General features: G+C 47.6%; 1 pseudogene across 1 annotated transcript in view; it reads left to right on the top strand.

Moving 5' to 3' along the window:
- LOC147024976 (FRAS1-related extracellular matrix protein 1-like) overlaps window positions 1-15,548 on the top strand; it is a 127,656-nt pseudogene that overhangs the window by 53,113 nt on the left and 58,995 nt on the right. The window contains exons 18-20 of the transcript XR_015059657.1: window positions 6,349-6,601; window positions 7,151-7,321; window positions 15,275-15,460. The product of XR_015059657.1 is annotated as an FRAS1-related extracellular matrix protein 1-like (transcript). The remainder of the gene's footprint in view (window positions 1-6,348; window positions 6,602-7,150; window positions 7,322-15,274; window positions 15,461-15,548) is intronic.

Here is a 15,548-nt window from a genome sequence, read left to right as displayed (position 1 = left end):
GTTCTGCAGCAATGGAAGTAAATTAAGCCTTGAAAGTTGATGCAAACAATTCCTACAGGTGTCCCAACTTTTGTTGATTAGTTACAAACCCTCTGTCTGTATAAATGCAGTGTTGGAACAAACTGTGTTGCTGCACCCTCTGAAGCATTATTTCGACAATATCGCACTGCAGGAAGTAGTATATGGCTATCATAATGGCGAGAAAAAGAGAATTAACAAAGGAAGACAGACAAACCATTATAATCCTTAAAAGTGTAGGTCTTTCCTTTGGAGAAATTGCAAACAAAGCCAAAGTGTCAGTGAGTACAGTTTCCTACACCATAAAAGGCACTTGGAAACTGGAGGAAACTCTGACAGGAAGAGGTCTGGCAGACCCAAAGCCACAACACAATCGGAAAATAAGTTTCTGAGAGTCAACAGCTTGCGTGATAGGCGGCTCACAGGACAGCAGCTTCAAGCACAGATTAACACTGGTCGAAGTAAAGATTGTGAATCCGAATTGATTGCCTGACATGAGGTTGTTGGAGAAAAGGAATTATTTTATGTCAACTGCAATGATGGATTCCATGACCTTGCTGATGATTGGAAGTAAGCTAATAGGTATGCAGTTAAGGGGATCCGTTTTTGCATCTTTTTAATGCAATTTAGTGATGTTGGCTGATTTCCAAGTAGATAGAAGATGACCGAGGGCAAATTATTTTGTGAAAAGTGCAGAAAGAGGAAGTGCAACAGCAGCTGGGCAGGTTTTTGGGACATGTGAGCTGATGCTGTCCAGTCCAGTTGCAGAATCAGAGTTGAGCATTACTAGAAACCTCTCCACCTTCTCAGGTGCAAAAGACACAGAGTCTAGGAGCAGTTTGGTGTGACTGGGTAGGGTAGGTACAGAGAGTGATGGGTTGAAGACGCAAGATTTGGAAGCAAATGCAGAATTGAAGCATTCGCCATTCTCACGAGCTGAATTGGCTGTGGTTCCATTGGAAGGGGAGCATGCTCCGGAGACAGACTTAACAAGGTGCTACGAGGTTTTAGAAGAGGGAGACAAGTTTGAAAGTCGAATCATGATGTTGGACAGTTGTTTTCTGGCTCTCCTGAGAGTGCACGCACTTTTTTTGCATGCCTTATGGAATGAACTGAGATTGATTCGGTCAGATTAGCCTTCTATGAGGAAAATGCAAGTTGTTTCAAGGTAACTGCCTCACCACAGGAATCAATGTACCACGGGTGGGAATGGGTATGATAACTGAAAATGAGATGGGATGAATCTGTGCATAGGCAAGAGCAGGTTTTTCTGGAAGAACTCTCAGGCTGAGTTAACATCTGGGGTGGTAGATATTGTCGACCAGTCCTGAAATGTGATGACTGCTTGCAGTCCCTGCCAGTTTGCCTGAGTGAACTGCCAGACTCTCCGGCGCTGAGGCTCGCGAGATGTTGACCTTCTCAAGCACATGATTGGAGAAACCAATTTGGAGCAGTTGGAGCAGAGGCAGAGCAGTAGAGATTGGTGGGGAAGTTGGTCATAACCACATCCAGAAGGGAGGATTTGCCATTGACAGAAATCCAGGTGGAAAAGTTCATAGATTGAGTCAGTCCCATGGAGTCACATAGGTTCTTTGCTGAAGTGGCATGGCTGGTGAGAGAGAGACCATCACCATCATGGCTGGTGAGAGAGGTAACAATTGAAATCACCACATATGAGGAAGAGAGAGCTGGGATGAGTGGTTAAAAGTTGGTCCATGTCATCAGAAATAGAGAGAGAGAGATGTAGATGGAGTTGTCACTGTTTGGAGGATGGTACAACACAGACAAACAAGAGGTGGGAGCAGAGGAGAAGTTGGAGCCTGAAGTACTCCTGAGGTTTGGGAAGTGTAAGAGCAATACACTGAGAGTGAGAAATGCAGTTCTTGATGTACAGAACAACTCCGTCGTCAGGACGGGGTTCAATTTGATCAAACTGGAGGAGACAATAGCCAGGGAGAGACACTAAGGGATGTCCTGTGCGAGGAAGGATTCTGTTAAACAGATGATGCCTTCCAGGAGGAAAATCAGCAGTAGCTTGGATTGAGGGATGTCAGGTTTTAGCGGAGGCCTCAGATGTTTGAGGTACACACAGTTTTGGACAAGGGAGGACGAGCTGCTCTTAGGGTACAGGAATGTGGAAAGGAGCAAGGAGAGTGAGCAGGTCAGGTATGGGAGCATGTGCCAGAACAGCACGTCGCTGCGTCCACTTTCCGCCGGTACTCCAGGGGCCTCCGTCTGGCCATCCCCCAGGCAGATGCCAGGCCCATCCCCATCTCCTTGAGATGATGGTCAACCTGTTGCAACCATGAGGCACGTGGTCGACCCACTGGCCTCCTCCACTCATGAGACTCCCCCGCTGAGAGAATCTGGTGAGCAGGATCAGAGTCAGGAAAACGAGCCACATGTCCATACAGCCGCAACTGACGCTCACGGACTATGCGGGTAACAAATCTCATCCGAGTCTCTCTCAGCAACCGCTCGATGGACACAAAATCTGACCAGCGATAGCCAAGGATTCTCCGAAGAGACCTGGTACCGAAGGAATTAAGTCTCCGTCTCAGATCCTTGGTCAGAGTCCAAGTCTCGCACCCATAGAGCAAGACTGGAAGTACCAAGGACCTGAAGACTCGGACTTTCGTCCTCCCGCACAGGTACCGGCAGCGCCACACCCCATGATCCAGTTTATCCATGACTCCCCAGGCCCGACCCAGACGTCTATTGACCTCTGACTCGCAGCCAGCAGAGACATGAATATCACTGTCAAGGTAAGTGAATCTCTCCACGACCTCAACATCCTCACCACAAACAGACACAGACAGGACAGCAGCATCCAAGATGTCACCGAAAGCCTGGATCTTAGTTTTGACCCAAGAAACCCGTAATCCCAACGGCTCCGACTCCTCATTCAGCACCTCGAGGGCCCCCAAGAGGATGTCTAAAGTCTCCGCAAAGATGACTGCATCATCTGCAAAGTCAAGGTCCGAGATCTTGACATTCCCAAATGATGCACCGCAACTTGATCTCTCCGACATCCTCCCTAGAATCCAGTCCATACAAGTGCTGAAAAGTGTGGGGGCAAGTACACATCCCTGACGAACTCCAGTAGCAACTGGAAATAAGTCAGAGATGGTACCACCACACTTCACAGCACTCTCAGTACCAGAGTACGATCAGTTTTGGTGGCACCCCACGAAGACCAAGAATCCTCCAGAGGACATCCCCATTCACTGAATCGAACACTTTACAGAGATCAACATAGGCTGCAAGCAGCCCCTGCCGAAACTCTCGTCTGCGTTCAGTGAGGAAACGAAGTGCAAGGATACGGTCAATCATTGACCTCTTTGGTGTAAAGCCTGACTGCTCTGGACGCTGGTGCTCAAGCAGATGGTGGCGAACCCTATCGAGAATTATCCGAGCAAAGACCTTGCCCGGCACTGAGAGCAGCGTCACCCCTCGGTAGTTGTTGCAGTCTTGGCGATCACCCTTCCCTTTCCAGAGAGGGACAACAAGGCCCCTCTTCCAGTCAGTTGGGATGATGCCTGTGTTCGAGGCAGAGCACAAAACTGCATGCAACGACACGAGTGCAGCATTTCCACCAGCCTTGAGAAGTTCGGCATGGATGCCACAGATCCCTGGAGCTTTGCCCCGTTTCAACTGGTTCACCGCAGCCCGTGTTTCCACAAGTGTAGGTGGACCACAGTTGATTCGAGGGTCAGCAACAGGGATTGTAACACCCTTGAGGTCCAACTCGACAGTTGGGGGATCAGCCTGGTACAACCGCTCAAAGTAACCGGCCCAGCGGGCCTTCACTTCAGACTCCTCTGTCAAGAGCCTACCACTCTCTGCTCGAACTGTAGTGCTCCGAGGGATGGGCTTGGATGAACGTAATGCGCGAATTCCCCTGTAAGCGGGACGAGAATCACCTGTCCACAGGTGATGCTCTACCCCCTCACAGATTCCTCGTACATAGGCCTCCTTGTCCACCCTCAGTGCACGTACAGTTTTACGCCTCAGCTCCCTGAACAGCTCAGCTCTGCCATTCAGCCTGGCCCTGTGACTCTGGTCAATGGTATCCAGTGTCCCTTGAGAGACAAAATTCTTCTTTGCCCTGCGGTGAGCTCCAAGGCATCCACCGGCAACATCAAGGACGGTGGTCTTGAAGGCGCTCCACAACTCTTCAGGACCCCCCAAAGCACCCAGACCCCCCAAGTGTCCACAGCCTGTTCGCAAACTCCTCAGCTACTCTCTCATCCCTGAGCTTGGCAACATCCAGCCTCGGCTGGGATGGTACCATTCTCCAGGATTTAAGGTGCAGCTTTAGAGTTGCCACAACAAGCCTGTGGACAGTATTGAGGAACTGAGCACTCCGGTCGACCCTGCAGTTCTGGATCATCCTCCAATGACCGTCAATGAGGACATGGTCAATCTCCTTTGCCACACCGCCAGCGTTGGAATACCAAGTCCAGCGATGAGCTTGTGGGCGCTGAAACCATGAACCAGCCACCCTAAGTCCATGACTTCTTGCCAAGTCAAGGAACTTAGTGCCATTCTGGTTCATAGTTCCTGACCCATGGGGACCAACACACACCTCATAACCATCCCTATCAGTTCCAGTTGATGCATTGAAATCCCCCAAGACTAGAAGTGTATCTCGTCTGGGGCACTGATCAACCACAGACTCGAGTGTGGCGTAGAATGTGTCCTTCACGGTGAGATCACTCACCTCAGTCGGAGCATAAACAGAGACCAGGGAAATGACACCTAAGGAGTGACGAATCCTTAATCTCATAATACGCTCGTTGACCGGTGTTACCTCAATTATCATTGGGGTCAGCTTATTGGACACAGCCACAGCAACTCCTTGGGTATGGTAACCATCAGAGCGACCAGACCAATAGTAGGTGTAACCACCCACCATTATCTCGCCGCAATCCGGTCTCCGAACCTCAGAGAGAGCTGCAATCCCGATGTCCAAACACTTGAGCTCAGATGATAACAGAGACAGGTGATCATCCTCTCTTAGGGATAGGACATTCCAGGCACCCACCCGAAGGGACCGCCTCAGGTTAACCCAAGGAGACCGCCGTCTGGTGGACGACACCTCAGCACCACTCCGACACACTCTCCCGCAATCTGACCCAGGGATGTTACCCCGTGGTTTCCCTCCTATCAAAGATTGGGGGTCCCGAAGGCTTTGCCCCAATCCCGTCATCCGGTGAGCTGCCCTGCGAAGGGAAGCTGCACAGGAGGTACTCCCACGGAGTGGGTTTTTAGATTTTTTTGCGTTTTTGCGTTTTGCGGAATGAAGGGTTTTACGGGTGTGAGAGAGTGAGCAGGGTGGGGGAAAGCTGGGAGGATGGAGAGCTGGGGCAAATTTGGAAGGCTGCAGGGCTGAGGAAAAGCTGGGGGTGGGGGTGTGAGGCTGAGGTAAACCTGGGTAGGGGTTTCCAGTTGAGGGGGAAGCTGGGAGGTTGCAGGGCAGTAGTGAAGCCAGGAAGGGGAAATCGAGGAGTGGAGAGGCTGGGGGAGAAAACATGAGGGTGAAGGGCAGGGGGACAGGTGAGAGGGGCAGGGCAAGGGAGTGGGTTGAGAGGGAAGCTGAGAGGGGGTGGAACAAGAGGGAAGCAGAGATGTGGTATGATGAGGGGAATTACATTTGGGAGGGGGGGGGGTACTGACATAGAGGGGTTTGACGTCACTTAATGGACGTGAATGGTCATTTGTTGTCGTGTTCACACAACCTCTGTTTAATGAACATCTCAGGATTTCAAACGAGATATATGGCTCCAGACTTCATGGGCTGGGTGGTAATAATGTTGAGGACATGGGGTTTGGGGGAGTTGAGGTCTTGGATTGGGAGTGGGGGGGGGTGATTTAATCAAGTTACACTTTTCGGAAGTACAAACTCGACAAGATTAAATTCCCATGATATTGTTGAAGTCACAATTTGCATTACGTGATGTTTTTTTTAAACTTTAAACCTGAAGTATTTTGAGAGAATGGGTGCCATTGTTCCACTTTCTCCCACAAAGTTTATTGTTTGTGCTTGGGGTGGTTCTGCCTTGCTGTACCATTGGTTCCTTTATTTCCCCCCAACCCAAGAAGACCACTTTGCAGACCAATCTTTGAGCCAGCTATTTTGATTTGCCCCAAACTTTGGGTTGTTGTCACACATGTCACACAATGTCATTTATTAGAGTACTGGAAGTTGTCTTAGTTAATGCTTTGTTATTGGCCTCTTCCCTAGCCTCCCCCTCCCCACAACGACTCCCGATCATAACAACAGGGGAAACACCGACCTGTTCCGTAAATGTGTCTGCTTTTCTACAGATTACACCAGTTAACGATGAGCCCCCAATGCTAATATCAGGACTGGAAGCCACGTTGAGTTGTCTTGAGGGAGGTAATGCAGTCATCACGCCTTCACACCTCTTCGCCAAAGATGCCGACAGTGAAGAATCACGTCTTCTCTTCATGGTGGCTCGACCACCCTCGTATGGACTCGTTCTGCACAATGGCACTTCCACAGATCACTTCATGCAGTCAGACATTGAGGCATCAACTATCACGTACATTCATACAGGTACTGACATTGTTTGTGGAACATTTATGTTTGCGGCCATGTGTTGTGTAACTTCTTTTCGGGTTCTGCATAGTGTTGGCTGTAAGCAGCAACAGGAACAGACTAGATGGGCAGAATTTCCTGTTGCTGCATCTTTTTGTATCCCCTTGCATTTTGTGAGTGTACCCTCTTAGGCAAGTAAGCAGCTAGGTAACTGTATCATCCTTTACAGGAAAGGCAATGATGAAACAAACCAGCATGTATTCCGAAAATAGGAAACTACATCAGCAGTTCTTATCCTCCTTCCACGCAGCCTGATCAAATTTCTGTAAACCACCTTCACATTCTGTCCACGACCATCTTTATAAGATCACCTCACTTCCATTGTGCCATTATCACCGATGTTCCAGCCACTATTACGTCATACGTTATAACTTGCATAGTCGTTAAACATGCACAATCAGTTTAATTGCTATCACATTTATGTGAAAGGATGATTTTTAGGTTTTTTTCAGTGAATGAACTATTTCCTGATATTTTCGCTAATGTTGTTCCTTCCTTATTATACAGGTGGAGAAATTGGCCTTCGACCTTCCTATGACCACGTGACCATCATTATCTCTGATGCTGAGGCGGGAGGAGGAGAACAACGAGCTCGTTCAAGTCTCCATTTGCTCCCTGTATACGACCTTAACATCACGATTCTGCCTGTAGACAACCAACCACCGAAACTCATCATTGGTGACTTTTCCTGATTGCCACCATTTTCCCTTATTGGTGTGCTAATAAGTGTGTGTGTGTGTGTGTGTGTGTGTGTGTGTGTGTGTGTGTGTGTGTGTGTGTGTGTGTGTGTGTGTGTGTGTGTGTGTGTGTGTGCGTGTGTGTGTGTGTGTGTGTGTGTGTGTGTGTGTGTGTGTGTGTGTGTGTGTGTGTGTGTGTGTGTGTGCGTGCGTGCGCGCGCGTGTGTGTCTGGCTGGGCGTGTGTGTGTGTGTGTGTGTCATTGGTTGTTATCTCCATATGCGGGTTTCAGAAGGTGGAATGGAGCTCTCCCAGGTCTCAAAGTATCCCCTTCCATACGTCCATGCACATATCCATTTGGGACCTACTTTGTACAGAACGTTGGTGCTACCAAAGCAGTCTCCTGGGCTGTTAGCATTGGGCACAATCCCAGACGGGTCGCCACTCCGATGCAGGTCACTTGAATGGCTCAATCATCACAGCAAACTGGTAATCATTTTGCTGACCTCGGAAGGATGACAGGCTGAGTCAACCCCATCTGATTATAATTCAATGGCGAAGCAGGATTTGAACTCAGGACCCGATGATCCCAATCGCGCCACCCGAACCATTACGCCAACACCAGGACAGATCAGGAATGGGAGCAAGCGCCAGAGCAGCGCGTTGCTGTGTTGCTGATAGTCACCCCAAGCAGATGCCTGGCCCATCCCTATCTCGTTGAGATGCTGATCAACCTGCTGCAACCATGAGGCACGTGGTCGACCCATTGGCCTCCTCCACTCACGAGGCTCGCTCGCTGAGAGAATTTGATGAGCAGGATCAGCATCAGTAAAATGAGCCACATGTCCATACAGTCACAGCTGAAGCTCAGGACTATGCAAGTAACAAATCTCATTTGAGTCTCTCTCAGCAACTGCTCATTGGACACAAAGTCCAACCAGCGATAGGCAAGGATTCTCCGAAGAGACCTGGAACCAAAGGAATTCAGTCTCCATCTCAGATCCCTGGTCAGAGTCCAAGTCTCACATCTGTAGAGCAAGACTGGAAGCACCAAGGACCTGAGGATTCGGACTTTTGCCATCCTGCACAGGTACCAACAGTGCCACATGAATGATCCAGTGAATTCATGGCTCCCCAGGAGAGGAGGAGATTGGGACCATACTCTATGCAGGGCGTTGGTGCTGCTTAAGCAGTCTTCTTAGCAATTGGGCACAATCCTGAATGGGTCACCACTCCGACACAGTATACCAGCATGCCGGCACTCATTTTGCCGACCTCGGCAGGATGACAGGTCGAGATAACCCCACCGGGTATTAATTCAACAGCTGAGCGGGATTTGAACTCAGGACCCGAGGATCCAAAGCCCACCACCCGAGCCATTAAGCCAACACCAGGCATACTCCACAGGCCAAACACAGATGTCTATTGACCTCTGGCTCACAGTCAGCAGAGACATGAATATCACGGCCAAGGTAAGTGAATCTCTCCGTGACCTCAACATCCTCACCACAAACGGGTACAGACAAGATAGCAGCATCCAAGATGTCATTGAAAGCCTGGATCTTCGTTTTGTCCCAGAAAACCCGTAACCCCAGTGGGTCCGACTCGTCATTCAGCACCTCGAGGGCCCCCCAAAAGGATATCCAGAGTCTCCGCAAAGATGACTGCATCATCTGCACATCAAGGTCAGAGATCTTAACATTCCAAAAAATGTACCACAGCTTGATATTTCCAACATCCTCCCCAGAATCCAATCCATACAAGTGCTGAAAAGTGTAGGTGTCAGTACACAACCCTGACAAACTTCAGTAGTAACTGGAAAAAGTTGGAGATGGTATCACCACATCTCACAGCACTCTGAGTACCAGAGTATAGTTCAGCCATCAGATTGAGCAGTTTTGGTGGCACCCCACGCAGACCAATAATCCTCCAGAGGACATCCCGATTCACTGAATGAAACGCTTTGCAGAGATCAACATAGGCTACAAGCAGCTCCTGCCGAAACTCTCATTTGCATACGGTGAGGACCTGAAGGGGAAGGATACATTCAATCGTTGACCTCTTTGCTGTAAAGCCTGACTGCTTTGGGCGCTGGCACGCAAGCAGATGGTGGTTCAATCCATCAATAATTATCCGAGCAAAGACCTTGCCATGCACTGAGGCAGCATCACCCCTCAGTCGTCATTGCAGTTCTGGCGATCGCCCTTCCCTTTCCAGAGGGACAACAAGGCCCCTCTTCCAGTCAGTGGCGATGATGCCTGTGTTCCAGGCAGAGCACAGAACTGCATGCAATGACACAAGTACAGCATTTCCACCAGCCTTGAGAAGTTCAGCATGGATGCCACAGATCCCAGAAGTTTGACCCCATTTCAACTGGTTCACCACAGCCTGTGTTTCTACAAACGAAGGTGGATCACAGTTGATTGGAGGGTCAGCAATCGGGATTGTAACACACCTGACATCCAACTCGACAGCTGGTGGATCAGCCTGGTGCAGCTGCTCAAAATAACCGGTGCAACGGGCCTTCACTTCGGACTCTGTCAAGAGCCCACAACCCTCCGCTCTAACTACAGCACACCGAGGGATGGGCTTGGAGGAATGCCATGCGCGAATTCCCCTGTAAGCAGGATGAGAATCATCTGACCACAAGGGGATGCTCTACTCCCTCACAGATTCCTCACACATATACCTCCTTGACTTCCCTTAGTGCACGTGCAGTTTTGTGCCTCAGGTCCCTGAAATGCTCAGCTCTGCCATTCAGCCTGGCCCTGCGACTCTGGTCAGTGGCATCTAGTGTCCCTTGAGAGACAAAATTCTTCTTCACCCTTCGGTGAGATCCAAGACATCCACCAACGACATAAAGAATGGTGGTCTTGAAGGCACTCCACAACTCTTCAGGATTCCCCAAAGAACCCAGACCACCCAAAAACACACCCAGCCTGTTCGCAAACTCCTCAGCTACCCTCTCATCCTTGAGCATGCCAACATCTAGCCTCGGCTCGGATGGTATCATTCTCCTGGATTTAAGCTGAAACTTCAGAGTTGCTACCACAAGCCTGTGGTCGGTATTGAGGAACTGAGCACCATGGTGGACCCTGCAGTTCTGAATCATCCTCCAGTGACCATCAATAAGCACATGGTCAATCTCCTTTGCCATACTCCCAGTATTGGAATAACAAGTCCAGCGATGAGCCTGTGAGCGCTGAAACCATGAACCAGCCACCTTAAGTCCATGACTTCTTGCAAAGTCAAGGAACTTAGTGCTATTCTGGTTCACAGTTCCAGAACCATGGGGATGAACAAATGTCTCATAACCATCCCCATCAGTTCCAGTTGATGCATTGAAATCCACTAAGACTCGAAGAGTATCTTGCCTGGGGCATTGTTCAACCACAGACTCGAGCGTGGCATAGAATGTGTCCTTCATGGAATAGAATCACTCACATCAATCGGAGCATATACAGAGACCAGGGATATGACACCCAAGGAGGGACGAATCCTTTGTCTCATAATACGCTCGTTGACTGGTGTTACCTCAATTATCATTGGAGTCAGCTTATTGGACACATCCACAGCAGCTCCTTGGGCATGGTTACCATAAGAGTGACCAGACCCACAGGAGGTGCAACCACCTGTCATGATCTCGCCACTATCTGGTCTTCGAACCTCACAGAGTGCTGCAATACCGATGTTCAAACGCTTGAGCTCAGATGATAACAGAGACGGGTGATCATCCTCTCTTCGGGAAAGGACATTCCAGGCACCCACCCAAAAGGACCGCCTCAGGTTAACCCAAGGAGACCACCATCTGGTGGACGACTCCTCAGCACCACACTGACACACACTTCCGCAATCTGAACCTGGAAGGTTACCCCATGGTTTTCCTCCTATCATTAAGCAGTGGGGGTCGCGAAGGCATTGTCCTAATCTTGTCATCCGGTGAGCTGCCCTGCGAAGGGCAGTTACACAGGAGGTACTCCCACAGAGTGGGCTTTCAGATTTTCTTTGTGTTTTGCAGAATGAAGGGTTTTACAGTGGCCGGAGTGCAAATCCTGCCACCAACCTCCTAAGAAAAGTAACCCAACTGCAGGAGGACGTCCGCAGACAGAGTTGGGCATTAGATATGGATGGCCGTTGGCTCACAGGGAGTTCCTCTGCCTTTTGACATGTTTTGTTTTTAATCCTGCTGGGTGTCCATATCCATACACCCTCCTTTCCAGGTAACCCGATGGGGAACATGGTTTAATTGCCATCAACTCGACCATGAAACAGGTGAGTGCAGGTTTTCATGGTACCTGGATCAAGCCACAGATATAATCTGGCCTGACCTGACAAAAACCATGCATAATGCACAAACACACATATATATATATATATATATATATATATATATATATATATATATATATATATATATATATATATATATATATATATATATATATCTCATCATCATCATCATCATCATCATCATCATCATCATCATATATATATATATATATATATATATATATATATATATATATATATATATATATATATATATATATATATATATATATATATATATATATATATATATATATATATATATATATATATATATATATATATATATATACACGAGGTCCATCTAAAAAGTAATGGGACTGAGCCTGTTGTGTGCTCCACTTACACAACTTGAATGAACAGGTTGAGTCACAGTCTTTCACAACATTCCAGCAATATATATATATATATATATATATATATATATATATATATATATATATATATATATATATATATATATATATATATATATATATATATATATATTTATATGTATGTATGATTGGTGATGGTTGACTGTGCTCATTGTGTGATTTTTTTTGCAGGTCGTGCTTTACATGTTGTCTTGTCTGAGTCGTCGCGCTCTGAGTCGTTAGCAGAGAGCCAATCTGAAGTTTCTTGCCAAGTTTCGCAAAATATCTTCCAAATCCTTCGCGATGCTGCAGCAAGTCTACGGGGAAGAAACGATGTCATGTACACATGCATTTGAATGGCACAAGAGGTTCAAAGAGGGACGGGAGGAGGTTGAAGACGAACCACGGTCTGGAAGACCTTCAACGAGCAGAACGGCGAACATCGAGCGTGTGAACTGTGAAGCAGATGGTGCTTGCAGATCGTCGACTCACGGTGCAGATAATTGCTGAGGAACTTTCCATCAACAAGGATACTGTCTGGAGCATCATCACTGAAAATCTCGAAATGCACAAGGTTCAAAGATGGTCCCCAAGCTGTTGTCCCAGTACCAGAAACAGCAAAGAGTCACTGTCTGTCAAGACATTATCAAGCGCCTTGATGATGATCCAGACCTGCTTGGGAGAGCCATTACTGGCGATGAATCGCAGATATTAAAATACAATCCCGAGACCAAATGGCAGAGTCATCAGTGGAAAAGGCCGGCATCTCCAAGACCAAAGAAAGCAAGGATGTCAAAGTCGAAGATCAAGGTGATGCTCATCGCGTTTGTTGACATAAAGGGCATCGTCCACTTCGAGTTTCTACCACAGGGTCAAACAGTGAATCAATACGTGTACAAGGAAATCCTCCGGCTCCTCATGAGATCAGTCCGGGATAAGAGGAGGGATCTGTGGGAGAACAACGCCTGGGTGCTCCACCATGACAACGCCCCTGCTCACAGTGCCCTGAGCATCCGACCGTTTCTGGCGTAGAGGAACATGCCAACTCTGGAGCAACCCCCGTATTCACCAGACTTGGCCGCTTGTGATTTTTGGCCGCTGTGATCAGCAGTGGTGAGTACCGACCGACAGTGTTCCAAGGAGGGAGAAATCACAAACCGGCGACAGGGTGTTGGGCGCCCGAGGCTCATCGATGTGCGAGGGCAACGAAGGCTATCCCATCTGGTCCGAACCGACTTCAGGTCGACTGTGGCACAAGTCACAGAAAATTTTAATGGTGGTCATGGGTGGAATGTGTCACAATCCACAGTGCATCGCACCCTGCTGCGTATGGGGCTGCTTAGCTGCAGACCGATCAGAGTGCCCATGATAACCCCTGTCCAACATCGAAAGCGCCTACAATGGGCACGCAAGCGTCGGAAATGCACCTTGTGGCAGTGGAAGAAGGTCGCCTGGTCAGATGAGTCCCGTTTTCTTTTATATCACATGGATGGCTGTGTATGTGTGCGCCATTTACCTGGGGAAGTGATGGCACCAGGATGCACTGTGAGAAGACGACAAGCGGGTGGAGGGAGTGTGATGCTCTGGGCAATGTTCTGCTGGGAAACCCTGAGTCCGGCCATTTATGTGGATGTCCATTTGACACGTGTCATCCACCTAAACATCGTTGCAGACCACCCTTCATGGCAATGGTATACCCTGATGGCAGTGGCCTCTTTCAGAAGGATAATGTGCCCTGCCACACTGCACACATTGTTCGGTAATGGTTTGAGGAACATGATGAAGTGTTCACGGTGTTGCCCTGGCCTCTAAATTCTCCAGATCTCAATCCGATTGAGCATCTGTGGGATGTGCTGGACCGACAAGTCCGATCCACGGTGGCTCCACCTCACAACTTACAGAACTTGAAGGATCTGCTGCTAATGTTTTTGTGCCAGATACCACAGGACACCTTCAGGGGTCTTGTTGAGTCCATGCCTTAGTGGGTTGGCGCTGTTTTGGCAGCACACGGATGACCAACATCATATTGGGCAGGTGGTCATAATGTTTTGGCTCATCAGTGTGTGTGTATATATATATATATATATATATATATACACCAGGCGTAGTGGCGTGCGCCTGTAATCCGGCTACTCGGAGGCTTGGGTCGGAGGATCGATTGAGGACAGGTGCTCTGCACTGGGCCGTGCTATGAGAGCGTGTAGGGCAGCCCGGAATCACGGCGAAACCCAATCCTTATCCCTGTGTCATAAGAGGTGACCAAGGTTGCGTCAGGAAGGGCATCCAGCGTAAAACCTGTGCCAAATCAGTCTGCGGATCATAACGGATGATTCGCTGTGGCGACCCCTAACGGGAGCAGCCGAAAGACGAACAACATATATTTTTGATATATAATTTTTTTTATATGTTTTTTTTATGTATATATATATATATATATATATATATATATATATATATATATATATATATATATATATATATATATATATATATATATACATATATATATATATATATATATATATATATATATATATATATTTACACACATACATACATCAACATACACATGAGCATATTCATATGCTATTTATTTTCATGTACATACATGTATACACACACATGTATACACACACATGTATACACACACACACATGTATACACACACATGTATACACACACACATGTATACGCACACATGTATACACACATGTATACGCACACACATGTATACATACTCACACATAGCCATCATGAGAGATGAAAAGGTGAAAAGGATCTTATTGTGAAAAAGTGAAGTGAATGATGTGAGTTACTTTGGAATGAATGAGTTGGACATGCGTTAATCATCAACATTTATACCATGAGGTAACTTTGTTTGAAGTTTGTTTGTCCAAAAAGACTCGCGTCTCAGGATCATGGTGTGTGATTGATTTGAAATTGATTCGATGGCAGAGATTTGAGTGATCTGGTGGATTAAAATTTCACGTGTGAGGCAGAGATTTCCTCTGATTGGTCTGAAAGTTTCTCATCTCTGACCGTGTGTTATTAAAGCATGTTTGATCATGTACTGTATAAAATGTCACTCCATCTCATCACCATGTTTCACTGGTATATCCCTCAGTCGTTTATAATTTGACCCATTTACATCTGGAATTATAGCCATGCTTCCCCTGAAATATTTGGCCAATCCTACATAGTCTGTCTTTCCATTAAAACCATAAATCTCAGCCCCTTTCTTCTCTCTAAAATCTACTCTATGTCCTCCAGGAGATGTATTGGTGGTTGAGGAAACGTCAAAGGTTGCTTTGCAAAGGACACACATCTGGGCCACAGATACCGATACACATCCTGATCAGCTGGAGTTGATGCTGGTGTCTCCACCACGGCACGGCTACTTGGAGGACATCCGGCCCTTGTTGGGACATGAACGCAGTAACGCTGGACTCAGCATCGGTGTGTTGCACCTCCTTTCAACTCGCTGTGTTTCATACTGCTTTTTGTGACCGCAGGTTTCTTTACCTCCCAAATGAGTTTATGTCAT

Source organism: Eptatretus burgeri, chromosome 6, assembly GCF_056783735.1.
Source record: "Eptatretus burgeri isolate ZD-2024b chromosome 6, Ebu_testis_v1, whole genome shotgun sequence".
In the NCBI taxonomy this organism is placed as follows: Eukaryota; Metazoa; Chordata; class Myxini; order Myxiniformes; family Myxinidae; genus Eptatretus; species Eptatretus burgeri.
Note: the sequence above shows the minus strand (reverse complement) of the source record. Positions and strands in the feature narration are given on the sequence as shown.